This window comes from Myotis myotis, unplaced genomic scaffold, assembly GCF_014108235.1.
Source record: "Myotis myotis isolate mMyoMyo1 unplaced genomic scaffold, mMyoMyo1.p scaffold_m19_p_14, whole genome shotgun sequence".
In the NCBI taxonomy this organism is placed as follows: Eukaryota; Metazoa; Chordata; class Mammalia; order Chiroptera; family Vespertilionidae; genus Myotis; species Myotis myotis.
The window spans coordinates 4,241,501-4,267,598 of NW_023416318.1; positions in this window are offsets into that span (position 1 = coordinate 4,241,501).

Consider the following 26,098-nt stretch of genomic DNA (forward strand, 5'->3'; position numbering starts at 1 on the left):
TAATTAAAGCATAGTGATTAATCACAAAAACAATATGTAATTATATATGTGTTTTCCAATGGTCTTAGGTGACCCTGTGAAAGGGTCGTTCGACCCCCAAAGGGGTCACAACCCACAGGTTGAGAACCACGGGCCTACAGACTGATAGGATTTCAACTTGAATTGCCCCCTAGGAAATTGTCCTCATGTGTGGGGAGAGTTTTTTTCAACAGGGAGGGTCATTGCTACTGCCTGGAGGCTAATTGTTATTTTTAATCTGTTAAGTGGCCTAAAGGCAAGATGTTTTCCAGTAGGGTGTGTCAACTGTCTTCCCCACAGGCAAGGCAGATGTCTATGTGGGAAAGATGTCTTCCACTGTGTGAAGGAATGACTCAGCCCAGGAAACCTAGGGTGCCTGCCTTCTGAGCTCTATCCCCCCAGTCCTCAAATCCTGGCTTCTGCCATCACAGCTCCAGTCCACTTCCCCCTCACTCTGCCAGAGCACAAGTTGGGTGGCTCCATAGGGAATTTTGTGCATTGGCCTTTTAAGAGGGTGCCTGATTTTTCAGCTGTTACTCTCTGGCAGATAGCACCCTCCTGCTTTTCACAGACAGATATTATGTGGGTACCCTCCTTAATTCTGGTGCTCTTTGTTGGGGAGCCCAGCTTGGGGATTAGATCCCAGAGTTCTCAGTGGCAACCCCCACAGCTGAGATATCTCTCCAGGACTTCAGTTGCTGTCTGTGGGCACCCGGCCAGCCCTTTTGCTCATCCGCCCCTCCTACCAGTCTCCATGTGGTCTCCACTTTCGGTCCTTGGGTGTCATGGTTCTCTCCTGTGAGTTTTCCATTGATTATTTAAGAAGATTTTTTCTGTATTTTAGTTGTAATACCAGTTTGTTCCTGGGAGCATGTCCATACAGCATCCACTTACTCTGCCGTCATTTTTAATCTCTACTTTGTTTTGCCTATTTAGATGCCTTTAATTTCTTATTCTTGCCTGAGTGCTCTTGCTAGGAATTCCAGTACTATGTCAAATAGGAGTAGTGAGAGTGGGTACTCTTGCTTTATTCCTGATCTTAGAGAAAAAGTTTTCAACCTTTCACTGTGAAGTATGTTGTAAGCTATGGACTTGTCACATATGGACTTTCTTATGTTAACTACATTCCTTCTATTCCCAATTTGTTGCGAGTTTTATCTTAAAAGGATATTAAATTTTGTCAAATGTTTTTTCTGTGGCTATTGAAATGATATGATGTTTATCTTTTATTCTATCAATGTGATTTATCATGTTTATTGATTTGCATATGATGAACTATCTTTGTATGTCAGAAATAATTTCTACTTGATCATGATGTATAATCCTTTTAATGTCCTATTGAATTTAGTTTTCTAGTTTTTGTTGAGAATGTTTTTATCTATATTGATTAGGAATATTGATCTGCAGTTTTCTTTTTTGTTGAGTCCTATTTTTTGGCTTTGGTATAACAGCAGTGCTGGCCTTGTAAAATGACTTTGGAACTGTTCCCTCCTTTTCAATTTTTTTATAAGAAGTTGAGAAAAATTATTATTAGTTCTTTAGGTGTTTTGTAGAAATTACCACTGAAACCATCTGTCTGGGCTTTTCTTTTTTGGGAGGTTTTTAGTTGTTTCTTCTCTTTATTATGCATTGATCTGTTCAGATTTCTATGTCTTCATGATTTACTCTTGGTATCTTCCTCGGAATTTATCAATTTCTTCTAGATTGTGTATTTGTTGACATAGAATTGTTCATAATGATTTCTTATGTTCCTTTGTTTTTCTGTGTTGTTTTCAAATTCTCCTCTTTCATTTATAATTTTATGTATTCGGTCCCAACTCCTTATTTTTAGTTGTTAGTTTAGTTAAAGGCTTCTAAATTTTATTAATAATTTTTAAAAGTGGTTCTTAGTTTTGTTAGTCTTTTCTAATATATTTCTATTCTCTATTTCATTTCTTTCTACTCTAAACTTTTGTACTTTCTGAAACTGTAGAACTATTTCGTTCTTCTTATACTAGTTCCTTGAGATGTAAAATTAGATTGTTTATTTGATACCTTTATTTAATCTTGATGTGCCTGTCACTGGAAACTTCTCTCTTAGAACTGCTTTTCATGCATCCCATAAGGTTTCATATTCTGTGTTTCAACTTCTCTCTCTCTCTCTCTCTCTCCATATATATATATATATATATATATATATATATATATATATATATATGAAGTTTTACTTTTAATTTCTTCTTTGATAAACTGGATTTCAGGAGGATGTTATTTAATCTCCAGGCATTTGTAAATTTTCCAGATTTCCTCCTATTATTGCTTTTTTGTTTGTTTAGTTTTATTTTATTGTGGTTGGTAAAGATACTTGATATAATTACTTCTTAAATTTGTTGAGATTTACTTTGTGGCCTAAAATGTTTCAATGTGTGCTTGAGAAGAGTGTATAGTCTGCTGTTGTTGGATGAAATGTTTTGTATATTTCTATTAGGTTCATTTGGTCTATAGTTTTGTTCAAATCCACTGTTTGTTGAGTCTCTGTCTGCATGATCTACCTTTTTTTTTTAGAGAGTTGAATATTTAAGCTTCCAAGCGTTTATGGCTTGTTGTTTGTTTTTCTCATCTTAGTTCTATTTTATATATATATATATATATATATATATATATATATATATATATATACACACACACACACTAGAGGCCCGGTGCAAAAAAATTTGTACACTCGGGAGGGAAGGCAGGGGTCCCTCAGCCTGGCCTGTGCCCTATCGCAGTCTGGGACCCCTCGACCTGCTGGCTTAGGCCTGCTCCCGGGTGGCAGAGGGCAGGCCCAATCCCTAGGTGCAGCCCCTGGTCAGGCTCAGAGCAGGGCCGATTGGGGAGTTGGGGGGCCGCCCCCTGTCATGCACAGAACAGGTCCAATCAGGGGGTTGGGGCGCTGACCCCTATTACGCACAGAGCAGGGCCCATCAGGGGGGTTGGGGAGCTCCCCCTTGTCACACACAGAGCAGGGCGGATCAGGGGGATGGGGCGCTGCCACTCTCACACTCAGGGCAGGGCCGATAGGGAGGTTATGGCTCTACTCTGTCACACACAGAGCAGGGCCCATGCGGGGGTGGGGGGGGGTGGTTGAGGCGCCTCACCCTGTCACGAACAGAGCAGGGCGGATAGGGAGATTGTGGCCCCACCCCCTTTCACACACAGAGCCGAAGGGCAATGAGGGGGTTTGGGCACTCCCCCCTGTCACGCTGATCCCGGTGCTGGGAGGCATATTACCCTTTTACTATATAGGATATAGGCCTGGTGCATGGGTGGGGCTGGCTGGTTTGCCCTGAAGGGTGTCCTGGATCAGGGTGGGGGTCCCCACTAGGGTGCCTGGCCAGCCTGGGTGAGGGGATGATGGCTGTTTGCAGCTGGTCACACACCCTTCAGGGTGGGCGTCCCCACTGTGGTGCCTGGCTAGCCTGGATGAGGGGATGATGGCTGTTTGTAGCTGGTCACACACCCTTCAGGGTGGGGGTCCCCACTGGGGTGCCTGGACAGTCTGGGTGAGGGGCTGAGGGCTGTTTTCACGCTGGCGGGTGACTGAAGCTCCCAACTGCTCCTTTTTTTCTTTTTTTTTTTTTTATTCTGGGCCAGCTTTAGCTCTGGCTCCAGCTCTGAGGCTTCTGCTGCTGAAAGCAGGTATCTGGTTTGTTTGTGTTCTATAATCAAAACAATGTATAACTCCAGCTCTGAGATCCCGGCTCGCTGAAAGCAGGTTTCTGGGGTTTTGTTTAGCTTCTATACTTGTTACAATGTTTCAAACTGCAGGCTCAGAGGCCGGCAAGGCAGGTGGGGAACATCGGTTTCCTCTGTCACTGAAGCAAGCAAGCTTCATGTTAGTTTCAAGCTGCCTGGCTGCCGGCCGCCATCTTGGCTGGCAGTTAATTTGCATATCACCCTGATTAGCCAATGGGAAGGGTAGCGGTTGTAGGCTAATTACCATGTTTCTCTTTTATTAGATAGGATAGGTATATGTATATAGATATGTAGAAAACAGATATAGATATTCATGAACATATAGTAGAAAAATCTATGAGATTTATTACATAATAAAATTGACATAATTATTGGGCAAAAAATGACTTTTTTTTAAATGGTTTTGAGACAAGTCTCTATTCATGTGAAAAAGAATGCTAGATTCCCATACAAATAAATACTGGGTATTTTAAATAATTTTAAAAACTGAACTTAATAGTAATAAAAATACAATAGAGAAGAATATATTTGTGACCAAGGGATAAAAAGGACCTTTTGAGTGACTAATATAAAGGCATTAAGTATAATAAGAGAAATATTGTTAAACTTAATTACATCAAGAGCAACTATATATATTTTGATACCTCTCCCTGAACGCCTCCCCCCCCCCCCCCTTTTTTTATTTTCAACATCAAGTGGATGGTTAAATGTATTAGTCCTTCTATCTGTTGGAAATTATAAAATACTGTTTTTTATATGTTAAAGAAGCTACCACTCACAAAGTATACCATTCTAGTGGAATACTGAGAAAATATATTTGTAATACCTGTAACAGAAAAAGCATTGAATAATGAATAAGAAAGAGAAAAATAACTCAAAACAATAATGAACAAAGGATATGAACAAGCTAGTCCCAGAAAGAAGATCTAATTTATATAAAATATATGAAATAATCCTTTTTTCTCAATGAAGATTTAGAAGCCTGGAATGTTATTTTTAAAGGTCCAGAGTGATATAAATCTATAAGAGTTGTCACTTTGGGTAAGGGTATGGGCATTAGGCTTTGAAGGCATGATCTTTACTTCTATTTGTACTTTATAATAAAATTTAATTTAAAATATTTACGGAATTTGTCAGTAAGTATATAATGGGATAATTTTGCTTTAAATTTTACTGGAACAGATAGGTGGAAGCAAAAGTTAAATTAATCTCACTATCTTTAGTTCAGTTATTAGAACTTTGTTAGTTTTTTTTTTTTTTTTTTTTTTTATACCATGCTTATTTAATTTCTTATGATCATTGATTCCTTGCACTGGTATGTGTTCATTTGTTTAAGTGTTCTCCTCTTCCAAGCATTATAAATTTGATACAAAAAGACCTCCATCAGTCAATTTAGCTTGGACAGATTAGCTGGTGATATCTGTAGGCAAGCAGGGCTCACTTTTGGATATCAAGTTGGATGAGGCCACCACCCATACTCTTAGTTCAGGGTGTATGTCACTGGCTGGGCTCCACGGCCAGTTGGGCTGCTGTCTGTGCTCTGTGTTCACTGTGCTGCTGAGCGTGCTTACTAATTGGTCACGGCTGCTGGCTTTACTCTACATTATGATGGGGCCACTAGATGGGCTGTGCAATCACTTTGGTCTGAAAAGGTTGTAGGCTGTGTTCTCTGGCCTGAGCGAACAGAGGGTGGCATGAGTGGTTGTGGGGAATAAAAGGCTTGAATCTGCCATCAATCCTGGTCATGTATGCCTCAGGTTGTATTCCCTTACCAGGTGGTGCAACTGTCTAGACATGCTCAGGTTGGGCCATAGGCTCTGTCCCAAAGTTGGAGGTGAGTTCACAGGCTTTGATTCCTGATCTGATAGTTAGCTGACTGTGCTCTGCTTCAGTAAAAGATTGCTGGCCATGCACTTTAGTTGGGAGGAGCCTCTAGCTATATCCTGCAGTTGGGTGGGTCTACAAAATTGTCCACACCTAGATGGAATCACTGGCTAGTGTCCTTGCGTGGACAAGGCCACAGTCTATGTTCAGCAATCAGTCATATTTGTATGCTGGATTCTGTTACTGGATGGGTTTATAGGCTGGTATGGGGCTGGGCAGAGCTACAGGGTGGACTTCAAGTTTTCCCATGATGATTGTTCAGTCTCATTGGTTATGTGCAGCCAGAGTTGTTCAACAGTTGAGCAGGTCTACTGGTTAGGCTTTCTGCCTGGGTGAGTTTATAGGAGATTCCCAAAGCTGCCTGAGTTCTCTGGACTGGCTTCCTGAATGTGTGGGGGTAAAAACTCTTTTGACAAGACTAAAGATATGCTTGCCTGTCCAGGCAGAGAAGTAGAATGGATTGCAGCCAGGATGGCCCATTGACTGTGAACCTGAATAAGGAATAAATGCCAAATGACCTTTCTGGTTAGACAGGGCCACCAGCTTGGCTCTGGTGATGGGCAGAGCTTCGTGCTGAAATCTCTGCTTGAGTTATGCTTTGGAAAGTTATGTGTCTTCCAATATCTGGGTATTTGCTGACATAAGCCCTGACTCCTGGATATCTCTATCTGATCCCCAGTGGTAGAGTGCCACAGTTTCCCCAATGATCCCCATAAGGCAGAGCCAAGTGAGCCTTAGGAAGCATCCTGCAACACTGGGAAAACTGTACATACACCTTGAGCTCTCTTTTACCACTGAAGAGACCCTGGGCCCAGGGTAACTCCCCTCCCCCAGTGCAGCTCTGTGGCAGCCTGGTGGAAGGGTGATGCAGTGGTGCGAAGCCAGTCCTCCCTTTTAACGTGGTCCTTTAAAAAAAAAAAAAAGGGTTTTTTTTTAATTCATTTCAGAGAGGAAGGGAGAGGGAGAGATAGAAACATCAATGATAAGAGAGAACCATTGGCTGCCTTCTGCATACCTCCTACTGGGATCAAGCCCACAACCCGGGCACGTGCCCTGACCAGGAATTGAACTGTAACCTCCCGGTTCATAGGTTGAGGCTCAATCAATGAGTCACGCTAATGTGGCCCTTTTTGTTCTCTGTATTCCAGACATGTACTTCAGCTTCACACCCAGGCACTGGGATTTTCACAATGGTGCTTTGTTTTTGTATAGTTTCTATTTAGTCTTCTTGCGAGAGTGACTGAAGTCTGGAATGATCTCTGTTACCATCTTGATAATGTCACTAGCAATTGATATCCCTTACTTTATATAAATATACTCTATGACCAAGCATGGCACAAACACGATCTTTTTGTTTTTATGTTTGCTTGTTTTCTCCTTTTTATTGGCCAACTTTTCTAACTGAAGTCCTGAGGATGACAGTAGACGGAGAAAAAAAATATGATATACTGAATTTCATTAATTTTAAGATGCTCATTCTCTCACAAGTAGCACACATATTATTGATTTTTGTCTCATTATCAATAGTGTTTGCATTCTTTGTCAGCCAATTGGGAGTTCTGAAGTTGTTTTCAGTGCCTGCACATGCACAGACTTAGTCATTGATTTCATTTTTCAATGTAATTCTTTTATATGCTTCATTGTTATGTGTTGAGTTTAATTGCCATTTAAAGTGGCATCACAAAGAGAGCACTATGAGTCATTCATAAAATGAAATGTCTTTGATTATGCAAGAGGTTCAAAAACATGTATTTTATATCAGTGGAACAGAATTTGTTGTTGGAGCAATGACAGTGACTCCACATTTTATTGTAAAGCAAATAAGTGCTTTGCAGAACCTAAGAAAAGATGATACCCACAGTAGGTGAAGCAGAATTCAATTTTATTTCTGAGATACATGGAAGAATTGATTATTACCCGACAAATAGTGCATCTAAATGTAGGTGGAATTTCTAACTCCCCTTGAATAGATTGTAGAAATTTCAAATAATATATACATAGGCATATGTGATATATTATTGAGGCATTGAGTTATGGTTAAATTAACAAACTATTTTTTAAAATATATTTTTTATTGATTTTTTACAGAGAGGAAGGGAGAGAGATAGAGAGTTAGAAAAATCGATGAGAGAGAAACATCGATCAGCTGCCTCCTGCACATCTCCTACTGGGGACGTGCCCGCAACCCAGGTACATGCCCTTGACCGGAACCGAACCTGGGACCTTTCAATCTGCAGGCCGACGCTCTATCCACTGAGCCAAACCGATTTCGGCACAAACTATTTTTAATCTAAATAATACATTAACTAATGTTAGGTTTCATAACCAACTGAGTAGTAGAGATGATAAAATGTGGTAAATCTAAAAGCAACTGTGAAGTGGCCAACTAATGTTGAGTTAGGTAAAATAATACTTTCATTATAAACACAAATGTGTAAAAGATTGTCTCTTTCCCTTCTCCTGGATATTACTCAAAAGCAATAATTTTGGAAATTTTTTCAATTTTTTTGTCCTAGAAATCCTTAATATATATGTGTGTGTATATATATATATATACACACAAAAAAAACTGGTTAACATTTTCTCTAGCATTATAACTTTTATGATTTTAATTCAGAAAAATGTACAGGGTACAAATAATATAAAGAGACAAAAACTAGAATATCCAGTGTTGCATTTGATGATAGTCCATTATCTTTTCTCATTTTTATTTTTTTGGTATACATTTGTTCATTCTTTATGTTATATAGGTTCTCAATTATTTTATCTAATTTTTTAAAATGGCCATTCTGAACTTTTTTCTTATTAATTCTCATAAATTTAATCAAGCCAATCACTATATAAAGAGTTTCTTAACCCAAGTTTCTGAGGGAAATATTTGCCTGAGTTTATGACCTGAGGCAACAACTAGACCCCTCCATGAGATCCATGTGGATTCACTTACTCACTTTGGGTATATATATAATTTGTTTTATCATGTCATCCTATTATTTTAGTCTTCATGTGTATGCATGTTCCTACTTGGGTGAGCTGGTATTAAATTAATAATATATTATATAAGCTATGAATATAAAAATTGTCGTTAAAGAAGAATACCTTAGAGAATAATAGAATGGATAAAAAATAATGCTTCATATAGACATGAAAACTTGGGAAATCCAAGTAAATGTTATGCAAGAAAAAAAGGACTGTATGTAGAGAAAGTGAAAGAGACAATTAATTTATGTGGACATACTTTATTTCTTGAATAATATTTTGTTAACTGGATGTGAAGAACTGCTGAATGGCTCTGGCTATGTACTTAAAGAAATATAATGCTAACTACCTGACAATAGGAAAAATTGAAGTGAAAATAATAAACTAGATAAACAACAGAGAGGGAAGCTTTCCTAGAATAATGGAGTTGTCACTACTCTGTCAAATTTTCCCATATAAGTGATGGTTTCTGAGGGAATACACTGATAGTTGAGGGCTGGGTGAGCTCTATCTGGTGGATAAATTTACAAGCTTTTAATATAAGTGTCAGTCAGAAGCTACAGGTTTCTTTTTTATAAGATTTCCCTGCATTCTAATACTAGACATTCAATCAGTCATTTTACAGAATATTTGAAAAAGTTATCCCAATATCTAACATGATGTCAGCTATTCTACTTTAGCTTGCCTTGGTCAAGTCACTTTGACTCCCCGAGCCTACATACCTCATTGTAAGAGAGATGTTTCCAGAAAAACTCTAATGCTTGTTATTATTTATCATGCTTATAAACCTTTATTCTAGAAACAGTCTGAAAAAAGGCTGGCTGTTGCTCAAAGTTGTTTCTTGCTCAATTTGTGTCCATCATTGCATTTCCCCATTGTTCAATTATAACCATAAAGCATTGGTGGAATCTTTGTGAGATACCATGATCTTCTTGATGTAAGTTAAAATGGAAAAAGGGCTCAATAAAAACACATATAACCTTCCAGGATGAAATCATATAGGGTGGTAAAATGTACTTAATAATTGGTTTCAATAAAATAGGCCTCACATTTAGAAAATAAATTAAGTTGGATTGTTCACGCTTCACAATTTAAAATAAAGTAAAAAGGTATTACAAGTACATTACATACATATTTTATAATCTTAAAGTTGGTATGGGTTTGTAAAAGTATATTGTGAAAGCCAAAAAAAAAGATCAATTACAATATCAAATTTTCATGTGTACAAAACAGAAACAAAATCAAAAGACACATTAAAAAAACACACACAGGGAATAGACATTTCCACTATATGAAAATGTCCTAAAAGTACATGAAGTGGTTATACACATCAAGTAATGATTGATCCCCATAGATACATGGCCTGGACATCATTTAGAATATTTTGATTGCAGACATAAAATGTCCAATAATAATGTGAAAATAGTGTAACTTTTAAAAACAATAGCACAATTGTTGACTATCAACTTCAGAATTATAGAGCTTAAAAAATATTTAGATTTGGCAAAATGATGGGAAAGTAGGCTCTTTACTATATTGTTGTTGACCCCCCCCCCAAAAAAAAAAAAATCAATCTAGTGTCTAATTATCACAGAGGTTCTATTCTTATTTCTCAAAGAAATTTGTAGGGCAAGCCAGAATACAGCTCTCCTGGACAGATGTCATACTCCATACTCCCCTGCTTCTCTCAAGAAACAATTTTCTCTCTCAGCTTTATTCAAGGGAAAACAAGAACAACAAAAATTAAATTAAAATTTTAAACAAAAATCCCCCCCCAAAACAACTACAACAACAACATAACATTTTACAGTGCTTAGAGTGTTAGGAAGGCCCTGCCCTCTAAATTCAGTAGTTGTGCCCTTACAGGTTTGATTCTTAGGTTAAAGATTATTTAATAAATCAGCATGACTAGGACTTTAAATGGTAATAATTGAAAGAAAGAACATTCTATGGGGTGAATGGAAAAAAATACATTTCGGGAATCTTAGTGAGGCAAAAGCTAATAAAGAAAATAATACAGACACAGGAAAATAATACATACATAGTCTTAAAGCTTTGCTCTGAGCCTTTAAAATGGCATAAAACCCTTGAATTTTCAATGCCCGTGTTTTGTTCTGTTTTGTTGTGGGGTTTTTTTTTTCCCCTTTGCAGTAAGGGAATAACACCTGGTCCACCTAAGTCAGAGGTTGTTTCAAAGACTGAATTACAAATGTGATAAATGTTGAAGGTGTTTTGTAACCACAAAGCATTACACAAATGTGACCAATTAACATCTTAGTGTAATCTATATTCAAAAAGTTCACACTTCAATTCAGCAGGCATTTCCAAAGACATATTCATAACCTGTTCTAATACAGAGATCATTAGAAATAAAGAAAGAAGGTATAATGTATTTTTCTTACTTTAAGAAAGTAAGTGTGGCTAAGTGGTTGAGCATCGACCTATGAACCAGGAGGCAAGGTTCTATCCAAGGTCAAGGGCACATGCCCAGGTTGAGGGCTCGATCCCAGTAGGGAGTGTGCAGGAGACAGCTGACCAATGATTCTTTCTCATCATTAATGTTTCTATCTCCCTCTGACTTTCTGTCTAAAATCAATAAAAATATTTTAACAAAAGAAAAAAACAAATATTCACCCTCTTTCACCACTCAATATATAACGTCACAAAACGGATAACATTATGAAAAAACTGATCAAGAAAATGACTTTAAGGCTAAGACACATATCTGTTCATTGATTGGTTAGAAAAATAGTAAATTCTATTACGCATCTGTAACTATGTTTTCTACACAAAGCCTAAACTCAAGCTCCAAAGCTAAGCTCACCATTTTCATATGAATGCTTCCCCCTGAAGAAACAAAAAAATAAAACAAAGTATTGAATTCCTGATTATTATCTAACTTGGTAAATGTTAGTGGCATTAACAAGTTAGCTACAAACCTTACAAAAACTTACATCTGACCAACAAGTCTGAAGTCTATGCAATTCATCATTCTTTAATTCAGCTTATATATCTTGGCTTTCTTAATTTAAAGTAGCGTAAAACATTTCTGTTATGGAGAGAATGTTGTATGTGTCCTCCCCTAAACTGAAGCCCCGTCTCCCCATGTGACAGTATTAGGACTTGGGGCCTTTGAGAGCTAATTAGGTTAGATGAGGTCCTGAGGATAGAGCCCCATAATGGAATTAGTTCTCTTTTTAGAAGAAGAAGATACACCAGAGCTTCCTCTCTCATCGATTTGAGGTTATAGCAAGAAGGTAACTACGTGCAGGCCAAGAAGAGAGGCCCTCACCAAGGACTGATCTGCCAGAACCTCGATCTTGGACTTCGCAGCTTCCTGAAATGTGAGAAATAAATTATGTGCGTAAGACACCCAGTCCATGGCATTTTTATCACAGTAATCTGACTAAGACAATTACATTCAGTTTCCCTGAATGGTTTTCAAATTTTTAATCTGTTCTCTACAGGACTGCTGGGATGATTTGTTAAGTCACAGACATCATCTTTCATAGTTTCCTGCTTAAAACATTGCTGCAATTCCCCATTGCTTTAAGGATAAACCCAAGTCCTCAAAACTGACATAAAAGAACTATCCTGAACTGACTGCGGGAAGCTTGGAGGCCTCATCTCTGGTTATTTCTCCAGACTTTTTTTTTTCTTCCTGTAGCCACTCAAAATTGCATAGGATCACTATGTGGAGCTTCTGCCTCTTTGCTTGTGTGTGCATGTGTGCGTGTGTGTGTGTGTGTGTGTGGGGGGGGGGGGGGGTTGCACAGTGCCCTTCCCTAGTCTTGCCTTTCCTGGCTCCAAATGTATCCCTTTGTACTGAATTAAATTTTTCAGCATCAATCTCTTCTCTTATCACTAGAATTTTTTTTTCATATTCAAGTCAATATGAGTTTATTGCACCCACTTTCTGGCAGGCACTGTGTAGCACTGGCGATATGAGTGAATAAAGCAGGCATAGTTTCTTGCCTTCCTGGAGCTTAACATGGGCCTGACCTTTCACTATATTCTAGTAGCAATTACTTATTTCCATGTTCATATTCCTTGCAGGTAGATTTATTTTTTTAAAAAAACTATATTTTTTATTGACTTCAGAGAGGGGAAAACGAGAGAGAGAGAGAGAGAGAGAGAGAGAGAGAGAGAGAGAGAGAGAGAGACATCAATGATGAGAGAGAATTATTGATTGGCTGCTTCTTGCACACCCCCATCTGAGGATCGAGCCTGCAACCCTTGGCTTGTGCCCTTGACTGGAATCGAACCCAGGACCCTTCAGTCCGCAGGCCAACACTCTATCCACTGAGCCAAACCATCGAGGATGCAAGTTGATTTCTTATTCCATGGTGACAGTCATGATGTTTTACTTGCTTTTTGGTCCACAGCAGATAAGGAGGATGTGGTAAGCAATAAAATATTCAATAAAGCTTTTATTGAATGAATATGTTTTATGATTTTGTCAATTAAATTGTTAAGGAAGTCTATATGAAATTGGGGTGTGCTCTCATAGTTAATTTAGATAGTTAGAAGAAAGGAATACATTGCAGAATGAGGATACTACTGCTCTTTAAGGCCTGCGTGGCAATAAGAAGGAAATTAAGTTCTCTAAATTTCAGTTCCATCAACTGTGAAATCAACGTAATAATATCTACCTTATTAAAGTATTCAAAACTGCACACCTAAAGAGCTTAGCATAACACCAGATACATACTAAACAAACAAATAATGTCAGCAGTACTATTATTTAAGGTGTATCCATTCTCTGTATGGAAAGTTTAAAAAGGGATGAGCTACCCTAGCCAGTTTGGCTCAATGGATAGAGTGTCAGCTGTGGACCAAAGGGTCCTGGGTTCAATTCTGGTTGAGGCCAAGTACGTTGGTTGAAGAAGGCAACCAGTAGATGTGCTTCTCTCACATCCATGTTTCTCTCTGTCTTTCCCTCTCTCTTCCACTCACCCTAAAAATCAATGGAAAATATCCTCAGGTGAAGATTAACAAATCAATCATCAATCAATCAATCAATCAATCAATGGGATGAACTAAAGTTTTCTAATAATTTATGTGCAAAATGGTATAGCACTTGATGAAAATGATAATTGCCCCTGTTCTTTCTCAACCTGTCAGGCAGTAATATAAAATTTCACTAAAAATAATTTGTAACTGAATGTAGATGTGAGCAATTAATATTTATGTCCACCTTTAATTACCCCTTTATAAGTTATATAGTTAATAATTTTACAATTGAGCATATTAGATTTTAAAAAGCTCATGTGTAAGCACATGTTACTAAAGTTTAAGTTTAAATTTCTCATAAATTACTAACTCTAAAAACTTAAAAAAAAAAACTCTTAAAAGACCTAAAGTGATTATTGGAGAAATGTCATAGTTAAGGAAACTAGTGTGTTTTTTGTTTTTGTTTGCTTTTTAACTGAAAGGCTACTGTACATCAGACACACATGGTCCTCAGTCCTTTATGTGTGTTGTTGCACATAAACTTCAAAAGTAAGTTATAATCTAAGGAAGAAATACAAACACTTAACTATTTGAAAGGTGCTTGATAGTGTTAGCCACTAGGGATATGTAAGTCAAGACCACAATGAAATAATTCTTTGCACACACTAGAGTGGTTATATCCAAGTTCTGGCAAGAAAATGGAAAATTGGAACCCTTGTGCACTGCTAGTAGGAATGTAAAATGATTCAGAAAACATATTGACAGTTTCTAAAAAGATTAAGCAGAGTTACCATAAGACTAAAAATTCATTCCTTGTTATATACCCAAAATAATTGAAACTGTATTTTCACAAATACATCACACACATAATACACACACACACTCACTCACAAGTTTTACACAAATGTTCATAATAACCAAAAAGCAAACACCACCCCGAATGTCCATCAATTGCTGAATGGGTGAAAAAATGTGATATTCATAAAATGATATGTTATCTACAAAATGTGATGAAGTGCTGAGACATGCTACCATGGATGAACCTTGAAACCATTTTGCTAAGTGAAACATGTTAGTTGTGAAAGGCCACATATTTGATGATTTCACTTAGATAAAAAGTCCAGAATATTAACATATATAGAAGTAGAAAGTAGATTAGAGGTTGCCCAGTGCTAGAGGATTGGAGAAAAATAGGTAGTGATTTCTGATGGGTAGGGTGCTTCCTTTGGAGATGATCCAAATGTAATTAGATTGTGGAAATGGTTGCAGATGCCTCATATTCTCAAAATTCAGTAAAATCCATAAACTTTTATTCTCAGTGCATAATTCTCAATTTTGTCCTCATTCTCAATAAACACAAACCCTAAAATATTTATTTTTCCCCAAAGTACTGTAAACATTAAGATGACATAGGTTTCGCGGCCAACTAAACTGGGGTCTGAATTCAAGCCCTGACCTTACTAGTTGAGTAAATGCTCTTTAAAGTTTAGGTTTTCTCATCTTTGAAATGTCAATAATGATGATGGTCTCAAAGGGCTTTTTTGAGTATTAAATAAGGTAGTGTATATATATATAACGTGTCTAAATTTCCCCCCCAAAATATTTTCTCCTTTTTCCTCCATTTTAATTATCTTATTTCCACAATTGAAACATTTACTCCATTATTACTTTTAAGTACTCAGCTGGCTCCCTTGATAAGGAACCAAGATTTGAAAAGGCAGGGGACTCGTGTTTGCTGTGCTCATCACTCTGAGGCCCACAATAGACTGAACTAATTAATCGTCATACTTCCTTCTGAGTATAGGTAGAAACTTACTAGTAGAACATGGCCCACGTTGGCAGGAGTTAAATATATATTTTCAACCCTTTATTGGATTCTTATAAGAAAGGTTCAAATTCGTACTAATGGCCACAAAAACATACTAGTTATATCTACAGTCACTTCTGGAGAACTATACTCTTTCATTTCCTAATGCATGTTTGATCTTTTCATTTTAGTCCTCATCAATTAGGAGCTCACACCTAACAAAAACAACAAAAAAGCGAAGGAGAACCCAATGACATAGACTAATTTATACATATATGTATGTATACACTTACCACATGCACAAACACATACTAATTGTATGGCAAATGTAACTTTGTGCTAAGATGACCAAAATAAGAACAAAATACTAATTTATTTTAATTTCTAGGTAAACTATATAAGAAAAGTTAATGTGAACTTGGGAATCATGTTGGAAGGACTCACAAAATATAGACCGTGAATTAGATAGGTCTTCTATGGTTGTAACATATGTTTTTAAAAAGATGTTGACATTCTAAGCTATAAGACTTGCATGAGCAATGAATAATGTTAGCATAGGTAGCTAAATATGAATAAGAAGGAAGCAAAAGGAATTGGACATTGTTGAGCCTAATGGGCTGGGACACTGAGCCTGTTTGCTTCTCCAGGAAGCTACAGCTTTAACAACCTTCCCTTCCCCATGTAAGGAGCAGCTTCCCATACAGGTTTGTGGAGCGAGCAGGGAGCAGTGGTAGGTAAAGGCATGCACAATAGAAGTCAAATTGCAGAGGGAGGTGCTTGACCATAGAGGCCTGCCAGTCTCACCTGGGAAAGGGATCATTGTTAGTGGTTGGACCCAGCAGTTGCCCATGAAAGCTTGGGAAGTTGATTTTTATCTTGAAAGCATTCCTGGTTATAATCCCAGGTGAACAAAGATGCTCTCTCTGGCTCACCCATTTGTTCATGCACTCTCTCTCCAGGGAGCAATTGAGCATGAGGGTCTAGCAGCAACCAGGGACCGCAGACTGTGGGGGCTCTGAAAGACTAAGCTTTAATATAAAGCAGAGACTCTGGACACTGGCCTTTGTTTTGGCCTTGATGAAGACAAGGTTGGACCTTTTCCATGGCAGGACAGACCAAGATGGGGCATTGGGAATCCGGGAGGGCAGCTCCTTTTATTTCGCATCACAAATAAAACATCTTGTCACACCACAATCTTTTGTGCCTAGGTCCAGGAAATGCTTTTCTCTGGATCCTGTGGAAGAGTCTGATTTTCACCAATAATAATAACCCTAATAGGGTAAAGGGGGGACCAGAATGGATTGAGAGTCTGAGGAAATGTTTGGGTTACCCAAATCCTGGGTATCCAGATACAAATGTGCAGTACAAACTGAAGATACTGCAGATAAGTTATGATTTATCTCCATTTAAGTGGTGAATAAAAAATCCTGTTTATATGATTTATGGAGTCTGAGAAATGCACATTTCCTTTTGGAGAAATAACAAATGAGTGAGCACTTTGATCAAGAGGAACATTAATTTAGGAAGAAGATATACTTGATCTTGTACTTAATCAAGAAACACATTTCCCTAGATTTAAAAAAAAAAAATGAATCCAAGAGAATTAGGAATGCAGAAAGGTCAGAGCAAACCCAAGGCACTTTATAAAAATGGCAAGCTCAGCAGCCCTATGCAATGCCTACTGTTTCCACAGCAGAGTTCTGGATGGCCTCGGGAAGACAAAAAACAGGAGGATCCGACTTTGTTACCATTTTACTTTCAAGTCAGCAATGAGAATTTTTATCTAAAGCTGAGGTTTCAAACTTTTTAAGCACTTCAGGCAGAATTTCTCATCCCCGACACTCTAAATATCTTTTGCAGGATGGGTCTTTGTTCTGAGGGCCTGTCCTGTGTATCGTAGGATACTTAACAGTATCCTTGATCTCTACCACTAAATGCCAGTTGCATGCATACCTCCAGCTATGAAATGTCTCCATATATTGACAAATTTCCCCAAAAGCGTGGGCAAAATCACCCCTAATTGAGAATCACTGACCTAAGACCTACTCCCATTCTCCCCACCTCAGAAACATATTCTATAGAGCACAAAGTAAAGCAGAATAGCTCTTAGGATAGAGCCACATACATGTTCCTTTCACCACCTGAATGCCTTAAGAAAGGTATACTGCCCAGTTCTTTGCCTTTCCATGAGTCTATTACAATTCAGTTCCCATCCCGATTCCTCCTGAAGCCTTTGCCGATGAGACTATTTCAGTTACGTGCCACGGCTCTTTTTGTTTTCACGTATACTTTTGCCAATCAAAGAATTTACCATGCTGCGTTACAAATTTGTTGTTAACTTCCCTGTCTCCTTTCCCAGGTAGATGGACCCTTAAGGTCAGAAAATCTTTCTCATCCATCTATTAATTCATAAGGCCTTATGCCAACGTGTTCTGAACAGACTGACTGAAAAGTAAATTGCGGCGTGAAGAAATGAATGAATATGAGATTTGTATCTCTGATGTGATGTAAAACTCTGAGGAAATGGAAGATGAAATACAGATATAGAATAATTAAAAACCAAACTAATCTGGTGTTCGGAAGGAAAGGAAAGGAAAAAACTTCAGGTGGGAGAAACTTCATAAAATGTGCACAGACCTGTACTGTGAGGAGTACACAGAAAACACAATCACCACCTCTGTGTTTCTTCTTTGGTAAGTGGGTTACTTTGCATGAAACTAGGCTTCCCACCTAGAGGGAAGCCAGGGATTTATGGAGATTCATTAGGTTGGCAAAGCGGGGGAACCATGAGAGTTGGGATGAATTACCACAAATTTCTAGTCCCACCTCTTTTTCATAAGAAATTCATTTTCCACTCTCCTTATCAAATTATCATTTTAGTAGCTTAGAAAACCTCCTGTGAGAATTTATGTCTATTTTATGCTGCAAATGATGATTATTTAGGCACCTGAAGATATTTTGCCCAGGCCAAACCTTCTTTTATATGCTAAATATACCCAGTAGTACCTTCATCTATTCTTCCAGTGGCCTAGCCTGGACTGCTCATCAAGGTATATTCAAATAAGCAAAAGATTGGGAAGAAATCATTGTGGTTTTTAATTCAGTTCAGTTATGTGTTGTATGAACCATTCAGTGTTAGCCAGGCTTTCTAATCTTCTCCTTCCTCATCCATAAAGTTGGAATGATTTATCTTCCATAGATTCTTATAAGAAATACTTGAAATAATGTAAAGAGTGCTTCAAAGAGATTGGCACTTAGCAAGTACTTCAGTTTCCATGTTTCCTGTCTGTTCCATGTTCCTCCTTCTCCTGCACTATCGTTGAAACTATTATGGCAACTTACTAGAAATAACATCCTTTACAGAATTTGGACCCACTCCTTTATCATTTTGCCTCACTTGCAGAATTGCCCTCACTACCCCCACAGCAAGACAATCAAGGACATTTCTACTGCTAATAATTATGACCCTAAAGTGCTTCTGCCAAGCCCATCTCTTGAGGAAATAGTTCATGTTCAGGACCATTTTGCATCCATCTCCAGTTAAAAGTATGTTGTTATTTGTTTCTACAACACGATACCAGGAAATTAAAACTTTTGGGACTCTCTTTGGTAAGATCCCAGTGTAATTAAAGTTAATATTTTTTTTGTGTGTGAAGCTTTGTTTCCTCATCTATAAACCAAGGTAGAATACAGTGCTGATATATTTTTTTTTCAGCTCTAATATTCTCACAGCATAGATGTGAAAAGGCAGAGGGACTACATAGAATGAATAGACTTGGATCGCAAAATATTATTTTCTAAAAGACATTAATAATGTCTATTTGGCCTGTGTATGTGAGCAATCTATTGCTGCAGAACCAAATACATCCAAAATTTAATGTATCAAAAAAAGTACTATTTTCTTTCATGGTTCTGTTGGTTTACTGGGTTCTCTTATGTGATTGGGCTCCAGTGGCAGCTGTGCCTGGAGTGAGCTGGAGGTTTGTCTGGGCAGCAGGCAACACAGCTGACTCACAGCGGATGGTCCTTTTCACTGACTGCAACTCAGGGGCAGCCAAAATCAGAGCAGCCACACATGGCCTCTCCCTGTGGGTCCCACAACATTCCTGCTGGTTTTCAAAAGGCAGGAGACAGAAGCTTCCAGGTCAGTGAAGTACCACAGCATCACTTCCACCTTCTTCTACTGGTCAAAGCATTTAGATTCTAAGAAGAGAAGTTATAAACTTCCCCTCTCAATGGTGGGAGAGTTGTAAGATCACATTGCAGAAGGAAAGCGGAAGGGGAAATGTTTCCACACCATGTTTGGAAAATACAATGAACCACATTGCAATTATGAGACAGATAGAAGGACATTTAATGCACAGACACTAAAAATATTTGCATCAGAAAACATGAGTCAATTATGAATCCTAGTGATGTATACAAGTGATCATTGATTGCTGCTGGTTTATGGCCACAATAGCTACCTCATCAGGTGTCCTCATCGCTCAGGATGCAAATTTAGCAATGAAAAAAGTGGTCAACATGATTAGGCCTTAAGGGTGATTCATAAAACGAAATGTTTGGGGTTCAGGTACCCTTTACTTTAGAAACATTTGTTGGGAGGATAAGTACATGTTTATGTGTCTGTGAAAATATCACCATTTACTTTCTTTGTAATTTTAACATATTCACAGATTTAGCAAAGTGAATAAATAAACAGATTGACTTCTGTTTTCTTGAAATTGTTATTTAAAATAAGTCAAAATTGTCACTCCAAAGACAGATATAATTTTACACTTAATTTATAGATAATGTTGATTAGACACTAGCTTTCCACAATGTCCCCTTATATCGTGGCCATCTAACAAGTAATATTTATAGATTTTTATTTGATATGACAATTTAAACCAACTTTAGGATTTCACTGTAGCTCTGTTTAAATTTACTCTGCAATATTAGGTTTAAAATGTTTAAAATATGTGATGGCTTTGTTAAAGCCAGGTTTTAGCTTCTAGGAGAAAAGAGCTAAATTTATAAGACCATGAAAATAATAGTTCTCTAGTTAGATAAGGAGTTAACATTTGCACAGTAAAAATGCTGCTTTTGCAAATTGATTTGCTCTATGTTTTCAAATGGAAGATTTAAAGTGGGATTTGGCTATGGTTATTGATTCAGACAGATCAACTCTTTAATGTGGAGGAGATTTCATTTCTGGCAGGAACAGATTTAGGTTGGTTTCCCAAAATTTCAAGTGAAAACTAGAAAAATTAGACAGAAATTAAAACACACATGGTTTAAAGTATTGGAGAACTACCTAGACCAGTGATGATCTACGGTGCCAAAGACTAGAGACAGAGAAACGTATACAAGTGGACCCAAATTTTGCCTTTTGCCTGGTGGCAATTGCTAATACTGAATGTGGTGAGTGAAAAGATGAGCAGCACATTCAGTAACTGTGGGCTGGTGATACAAAAACTAGAGTTTAGAACCTTCAGTGGCATGTAAGAAAATACCCAGGTAATAGAATTGCAAACAAACCCACAAAAACACAAGTGATCATTATGTTCTTTGAAATAAAAGACAAGATAGAGAATTTCAACAGAAAAATACTGATACTCAACAAAAAATGGGATAACTACAGAAAATCTAGTCGAATGTCTAGAATTTAAAAATACAATTACAACTTAAGGACTCAAAAAGAAAATAAAGATAAAATTAAGAAACTGAGAACTATATCAAAAGAAAGCATTCTGTCTTCTAGTGCTCTGTATTTTAGTCCAATTTCATCTTCTCAGATATTTTATTCTTTTATTTATCCCTGGTAATGGTTAATTTTATTTATGCATTATTTATTTTATTTTTTAATTAAAGTTTGCATTCAATATTATCTTGTATTAGTTTCTGGTGTACAGTATAGTGCATAGACAATCGTGTACTTTACAAAGTGTTCTCCCAATATTTCCAGTACCCACCTGCCACCATACTTAGTGATTACAATATTATTGACTATATTCTCTATGCTGTACTTTACATCTCTGGTTAATGTTGTTTCCACTTGACTTGGTCACAAGGCGCCCAGACATTTAGTAAAACTTACTTGTAGTGCATTAATAGATGATATTAATATTTGAATTGATTGAATAAAGCAGATTGTCTTTTTTAAGGTAGATGGGCCCCATCCATTTATTCAAAGACCTGAATAGAATAAAAGACTGAATAAGATGAAACTCCTTTTTCCTGACTGTTGAACTGGGACTTTGATCTTTCCATACCCTGAGACTCAAACTAAAACATCAACTTTTCTTGGGTCTTAGCTTGCTGGCTTTCAAACTGGAACTTACATCATCAGCTTTCTTTGTTCTCAGCCCTTTAGACTAAGACAGAAACTATATAATAATTCTCCTGAGTCTCCAGCTTGTTGAGATATATATATATATATATATATATATATATATATATATATATATATATCCTATATAATAAAAGCCTAATATGCTAAATGTGTGGTCAACTCGTAGTCCATTCAACCAATCAAAGCATAATATGCTAATTATATGCTAAGGCTGCTCAACTGCTTGCTATGATGTGCACTGACCACTAGGGGACAGATGCTCTGACGAGTAGGTTAGTTTGCCACTGGGGTCTGGCTAATGGGGACAGAGCCAGATGGGCTGGACACACCCTGGAGCCCTCCCGCAATCGCTTCCTGGCTGGCCAAACTCCCATGTCTCTCTCCGGCCTGATCGTGCACCAGTGGGGTCCCTCAGCCTGGCTTGCGTCCTCTCGCAGTCCAGGACCTTTCAGGGGATGTCAGAGAGCTGGTTTCGGCCAGATCCCATAGGCCAGGCTGAGGGACCCCACTGATGCACGAATTCATATATATATATATATATATATATATATATATATATATATATATATATATATTAGAGGCCCGGTGTCGGGGGGGAGGGGGGGCTCCCTCAGCCCGGCCTGTGCCCTCTTGCAGTCTGGGACCCCTCAGGAGATAACGACCTGCTGGCTTAGGCCTGCTCCCAGGTGGCAGAGGGCAGGCCCAATCCTCTGGTCAGGCTCAGAGCAGGGAGATTGGGAGGTTGTGATGCCACCCTCAGTCATGATCAGGGTAGGGCCGATTGGGGGGTTGGGGCTCTGCCCCCGTCACACACAGAGCAGGGCCCATCAGGGGGGTTGGGGCTCTGTACCCTGTCACTCACAGAGCAGGACCCATCAGGGGGGTTGGGGCTCTGTACCCTGTCACGCACAGAGCAGGGCCAATCAGGGGGTTGGGGCACCGCCACTCTCACACTCAGGGCAGGGCCGATGGGGAGGTTATGGCTCTACCCTGTCACACACAGAGCAGGGCCCGTGGGGGTGAGGGGGGTTGGGGAGCTCTCCCCTATCAGGCACAGAGCAGGGCTGATCAGGGGGTTGGGGAGCTCCCCTGTATCAGGCACAGAGCAGGGCTGATCAGGGGGTTGGGGCGCCTTCCACTGCCATGAACAGAGCAGGGTGGATAGGCAGGTTGTGGCTCCGCCCCCTGTCACACACAGAGCTGCAGGACGATCAGGGGGTTTGGGCGCTGCCCCCTGTCATGCTGATCCCGGTGCCGGGAGGCATATTACCCTTTTATTATATAGGGTAGAGGCCTGGTGCATGGGTGGGGGCCGGCTGGTTTGCCCTGAAGGGGGTCCTGGATCAGGGTGGGGGTCCCCACTGAGGTGCCTGGCCAGCCTGGGTGAGGGGATGATGGCTGTTTGCAGCTGGTCACACACCCTTCATGGTGGGGGTCCTCACTGGGGTGCCTGGCCAGCCTGGGTGAGGGGATGATGGCTGTTTTCAGGCTGGGACTGAAGCTCCCAACTGCTCCTTTTTTTCTTTTTTTCTTTTTTTATTCTGGGCCAGCTTTAGCTTTGAGGCTTGGCTCCAGCTCTTAGGTTTCTGGCCTTTGCTTACAATGTTGCCATCCTGCTGGCTGAAGCCCAGTGGTGGTAGTTGTTACAGAGTTTCTTAAACTGCAGGCTCAGAGGCCTGCAGCCGCAGGCGGGGAACATTGGTTTCCTCCATCACTGAGGCAAGCAAGCCTCATGTTAGTTTCAAGCTGCCTGGGTGCCGGCCACCATCTTGGCTGACAGTTAATTTGCATATCTCGCTGATTACCCAATGAAAAGGGTAGCGGTCGTATGCCAATTACCATGTTTCTCTTTTATTAGTGTAGATATACTAAAGGCCTGGTGCACAAAAATTTGTTCACTTGGGGCGGGGGGGGATTCCCTCAACCCGGCCTGTGCAGTCTGGAACCCCTCGGGGAATGACCACCTGCTGGCTTAGGCCTGCTCCCAGGGGATTGGGCCTAAGCTGGCAGTCAGACATCCCTCTGGCAGCCCGGCAGCCCTCGGGGATGTCCACTTGCCAGCGGGGAGCAGACCTAAGCTGCAGTCGGACATCCTTAGTGCTGCTGAGGAGGCGGGAGAGGCTCCCACCACCACTGCTGTACTGGCAGCCATCAGCTTGGCTTGTGGCTGAGTAGAGCTCCCCCATGTGGGAGCGCACTGACCACCAGAGGACAGCTCCTGCATTGAGCATCTGCCCCCTGGTGGTCAATGTGTGTCATAGTGACCAGTCATTCCCAGTCTTTCTGTTGTTAGGGTCAGTTTGCATATTACCCTTTTACTATATAAGATAGAGGTCTGGTGCTCAGTTGGGGGCTGGCTGGTTTGCCCTGAAGGATGTCCCGGATCAGGGTGGGGGTTCCGCTGAGGTGTCTGGCCAGCCTGGGTGAGGGGCTGATGGCTGTTTGAAGGTGGTCACACCCCCTTCAGGGTAGGGGTCCCCACTGGGGTGCCTGGCCAGCCTGGACGAGGGCCTGAGGGCCGTTTTCAGGCTGGCTGGCAACTGAAGCTCCCTGCCTCTCCTTTTTTTCTTTTCTTCTTCTTTTTTTTTATTCTGGGATTTATTTACCTTGTATAATTGAAACTTTGTTGCTGTCACTGGAGCTGAGAGCCAAGTGGCTCCTGATAGCTCCAGCTCTGTGGCCACGGCCTGCTGAAAACAGGTATCTGGGGTTTGTTTAGCTTCTATAATTGAAACTTTGTTGCTTTCGGAGCTCAGAGCTGGCCGCAGCAGGCGGGGAACCTTGGCTTCCTCCATCACTGGAGCAAGCAAGCCTCCTGCTCGCTTCAGCAGCATGGCTGCCGGCCACCATGTTGGTTGGGTTAATTTGCATATCATGCTGATTAGCTAATGGGAGGTGTAGCAAAGTTATGGTCAATTACCATGTTTGTCTATAATTAGATAGGATTTGTAAACACACTATTGATTCTGTTTCTTTGGAAAATCCTAATACATCATTGTATCCTTCTATGCTGAATCTTTCCCAAATGGCACATAAATAAGCTCTATTACATTTGCCCTTAACCTCAGTTTCTCCCTCTGCTTACTGACCATTGGTTGCTTATTCCTTGGGTATACTGTTTTACTCCCACTTTTCTGTTTCTGATGGTGTGATGTTGAGAGGGTGATGTGGGAGAAGGGAGTTGGAGATGACCCAATAATCCAAAGCTTTGACTGAAGAGTGCAGGTAAAGGCTAAACATAGCACCTATCAAGTTCCTAAAATCTACACAATATTTGTTACCTTCTAGCCTATAAATTTGATAAATTGACATGAGCCCCTGGCAACCACCATTATCTTTTTCTGTCTTTTATGAATTTGACTATTCTAAGGAACTCAAAAATGATGCCTTGCTCAAACTTGATCTTATAGATATTTTTTTTTTAAAAAAGAATATTCAGTTTACCTTGGTTATTTGCTTTATTTTGAAGGAAACATCCTTTGTCTAAATAGCACCAGTATTTTGTAAGTATGCTTTTAAACTGCCATGCTCATAGGATCTTGATCTATCATGTCTGCAAGACCAAAAAAATATGTCAGTTCATGCATCAAGCCACCAATAGCATAGCCAAGAGTAAAGACTATGTAAGCATACTGACATTTAGATTCAAATAAGGTGAAAATTGTATTTCCAAATGACACATTTGCTTTATGAAGAGATTTCATTGAAATGCATGTTTGGAAGACGACACTGCTCAAAGAGCCACATTCTCTGGGTCAATGCTACCTGTCTGACCAGAGAGCGCTTAACTGTCAGTGCCTTTCAGCATTTCCCCTGGAGAAGAGTAGTAGTCCCATGTCTTTTGTTTTGCTCCTCTTCGTGGGTAGCTGATAACGCTACTTTGACTCTGAATATTGCCTATTATCTCTCTCACTTTTGCTCAGAAGTGGAGGGTTTTTTGTTTGTTTGTTTGTTTTTGGTTTGTTTTTGCTTGTTTGTTTGTTTTGGAGTGTGTGTTTTGTTTTTTGTGTTTTTTTTTTTTTTTTTTTTTTTTGGTAGAAATGTTGGCATGATGCAGTCAAGTGAGAGAAAGTCATACTTAATTTTGTGTAAATTGAAAAGCCTGGCTTATAGTTGAGATCATTTCTTTTTTTCTTTTTTTTTTTTTGTTTGTTTGTTTGTTTTTATTATTAGTTAAGGTATTACAAATGTGTCCTCATCCCCCCCATTAACCCCCAACCTCCCCCCCACACACACTCATGCTCCCATCCCCCTGTTGTCCATGTCCATTGGTATGGCTTATATACATGTATACAAGTCCTTCGGTTGATCTCTTCCCCTTACCCCCGCCCTCCCCTACTTTCCTTCTGGGGATTGATAGCCTGATTGCTGTTTCTCAGTCTTTGAGTCTGTCCCTTTTCATCAGTCTA